At 40.9% G+C, this 3582-nt stretch overlaps 1 non-coding gene across 1 annotated transcript; it reads right to left on the reverse strand.

The window, feature by feature from the left end:
- Nucleotides 1–2127: 2127 nt before the first annotated feature.
- On the reverse strand, nucleotides 2128–2229 carry LOC130468307 (small nucleolar RNA R71). The gene has a single exon (XR_008928704.1). It is a non-coding gene; the product is annotated as a small nucleolar RNA R71 (small nucleolar RNA).
- Between the last annotated feature and the right edge of the window lie 1353 nt (nucleotides 2230–3582).

Consider the following 3582-nt stretch of genomic DNA (forward strand, 5'->3'; position numbering starts at 1 on the left):
AATGAGCTCTTCGGAGCGATTTTTAGTACTAATGTGCTCCGTGTAGTGTGTTTGTAGTTTCAGGTTCATCATTGTAGGAATTAGCATATTTTTATGCATTTCCTACTCATTTGAATCAATACAAGAGATTATGTACTTTCGAGAGCACAAACATTAAGTTTGATGAGTTTTGAAGCAAAGCGAATAACGAAGGAAGTACAAAAATGACTATAGTCCACTATTTTAAGCATAACTAAAGTTCTACAACTCCAAATGATGTAATTCTAATTGGGTTGGATTCTAGAGTTCAATAGCTTTCCAACAAGTGGTCACTCGCCTAATTCCGACGAATCACGAAGGAGATATGACGTTTTGAAGATAGAGGATCGTGTAGTTTCAACACGCGCCCGATCGGGCGGGCTTCGCCCGATCTGGATCGGGCGGTCTTTCTGGGCGCTGTTCTGGGCATTTTGCAACCGCCCGATCGGGCGGAATTTCGCCCGATCGGACCGACTATCGAGCACATCGCCCGATCGGGCGAAGCGTCGCCCGATCGGGCGACGCCAACCTCCAGCGTATTTCGCGAGTTTCTATTTCCGATTTTGGGCTCTATTTTGGGCAAACTATAAATACTAGCCCCTTATATTTTTAGTGACATCCATTATTCTAGTCTAAAAAAAATTACTTAGTTTATTTTAGTCCTCTTTATTTTCTCAAAACACTTAGTTTTAATTTTAATCAAAGATTCAAGCTTTATTTTTCCATTGTCCTTTAATTCGGTATTATTTCTTGTTCTAATTTAATTCATTGCTTTAATAATGTTTTCCATTATGTTAATTGCGTTGTTATTTATTATCATGAGTGAGTAGTTTAATTTCTAGGGTTTAGGGGATCCATGAATGCATGATTGGGATTATATGTGGACTTGATTAATTGATTGATTGATTGTAATTTCTATAGCTTATTATTATTGCTCATCAATTCTGTTCGGCCGGACTATTTTGATTTGAGTTTGATTAACCTTAGATTATGCGCCGAGAGATATAAATCTGATGTTTTTTGGTCTGTGGCTATTAGATAGGAATTATTTCTAGTACGTAGCGAGAGCTCGCTAGTTGTTCTATCCTAAGGAATCCATAAGATTCGAGAGATGCATGTTTTCCTAGTTATGATTGTTAATTGATTGTTACTGTCCGTTGTCAAATCCCGGTCTGCATTTATGGTGAACCGCTGCCCTAGATTCCTTTAATATTGTTATTTTCCGATTTGATTATTTGTTTTAGTTCAATATACAAACCAATCCAATTCTTATTTCCCAATAGTCTAGAATTGTCGATTAATAGTAGAAAGAACATTGTTTCCCTGTGGATATGATCCCTGCTTCCCTTGCTATATTTTTAGTTGGTGAACGTTAGGTTTATCTTTGATAGGAGTGCGATTTAGCCTGTCAAATTTTGGCGCCGTTGCCGGGGAACGGTTTTATTTTCTGTTATTAATTGTTTTTCTAGATTATTGCTTGTTACTTCTCAAGGGACTCCCGTTCCTTGAGACCGGATCTCACGACTGTTTTCTAGTTTTTGCTTGTTTATGCCCAAGACTGTCCATACCAGCGATCTGACTTCGTTTGATCCTGAACCTGAACGGACCTTTCGTAGACGGCGTAGATTCGTTGAACAGTTGAGAGACTATTCTGACTCTGAATCCGACTATCTGATTAGCAATCTATTCCATACAGATTCAGAGATGGGTGACCAAGCACCACCACCACCACCCCCACTTGTTCCAAGGCTTACAGACTATTATAAACCAAGTCTGTCTATGCTTCCCAAGGCAATCATGCCTTCCATTGCGGTCGAGAATTTCAAGATCGAACCCCAGCTGATAAACATGATCGAGAGACACCAATTCGGTGGGGAAAAGGGTGAAGATCCTAATCTCCATATTCAGTCTTTTATTCAGTATTGTGCCACCATTAAGCAGAAGAATTTAACACCGGAGTAGACTATGGAGATACTCTTTCCATTTTCATTGACTGGGAAGGCAAAGCTATGGATTAACAGTCTCAACCGCGCAGCTATGAAAATCACTGATTGGAATTCCTTGGCCCTGGCGTTCTATGTTAAATATTTCCGACCTGAGAAGACAGCTCGTCTGAGGGGTCAGATATTAGGTATCTCTCAACAAGCAGATGAGAGTTTGTTCGAAGTTTGGGAGAGATTCAAGGACTTGCAAAGAGAGTGCCCGCTGAAGGAAATAATGCCCTTGGTCCAAGTATGCATTCAATGTTAAGTCTAATAAATGCGGTTCAGTATTAATTAACAAGTTAATAATTCAGTGAGATCAAGTGAGTTGAATGCCTAGCTAGAGGCCGCTTCAGTTCAAGTGGAATTAATGATATTAATCCACAGCTTACTCTTGACTGAACCCGTAGCGTCACACAAATAGTACGTAAACGGATCAAGTATTTAATGGCATTAAATACTCCATCTATGGATATTCGGAATCGACGGATCTTGGTTTCAGTGGGAGCTGAGATCGTCACAGGCAAGAAAAGAATACTCCGGAAACGATGATATTGCCGGAAACGGAAATATGGATCGTATCGGAAATATAAATATTATCCAAGTCGTAGATGTTGCCGGAAACGGAAACATGGTACGTATCGGAAAATATTATCGGAAATAGAAATATTGCCAGAATCGGAAATATTGCCGGAAACGGAAATATTGTCTGAATCGGAAATATTATCGGAATCGGAAAATAATTCCGGAAACGGAAATATTAAATATTTGTTCGAAACGGAAATTAATTCCGGAATCGGAAATGTTAAATATTGTTCGTATCGGAAATGAATTCCGGAATCGGAAAATTAATCGGAAGCGCGTCGTACGAATTAGCATCGGACGAGCTTGCTAGACGAAGGCCCAGCACGAAGCCAGGCCCACGTCCAGCAAGGGAAACGCGCGCCACAACACGCCAGCCCAAGGCTGCGCCAGGCCCACCGCAAGGCAGGCCCAGCGCGCGCCCAAGGCTGCGGCAGTCGTGGGCTGCGTTGCTCGGGCTGTGCGCGCGCGCGCATGGCGCCCCTCGTGGGCTGCTGTGCGTGCGTGAGTGTTTGTGTTCACATACGAAACCTAAAACGTACAGGATTCGTTTAATGATTAAATTCCTAATCCTATTTGATAAATTAATTAAATAAGAGTTTCACTAGGATTCTAATTTAATTAATTCGTATCCTAGTAGGATTCCAATTCTCTTTCCATACCCCTATAAATATGTGGCCTGGGTTCACAATTTATAACGAGTTTTCAAGTATTCAAAGTGAGTTTTTGAGAGAAAAATTCAGCCAGATTTCTTGCCTAAAAGTGCCGAAAATTATTAGTACCTTAAGGGCGATTCTAGTTGGTCAATCTTAAGGCGGATCCGGACGTGCTGTGGACTATCTACGGAGGGACGACACTTGGAGTCCTAAAGACTTGTTCTTGTTCGGTTCGGGCGCAGCTAGGGAAGGCACGCAACAAAGAGTATGCATCTAAACTATGCTATATGATTATGTGTAAATAATATGTATTCCTGGCTAAATGGTTTTTCCGCATGATTTAT

This window comes from Spinacia oleracea, chromosome 2, assembly GCF_020520425.1.
Source record: "Spinacia oleracea cultivar Varoflay chromosome 2, BTI_SOV_V1, whole genome shotgun sequence".
Lineage (NCBI taxonomy): Eukaryota > Viridiplantae > Streptophyta > Magnoliopsida > Caryophyllales > Amaranthaceae > Spinacia > Spinacia oleracea.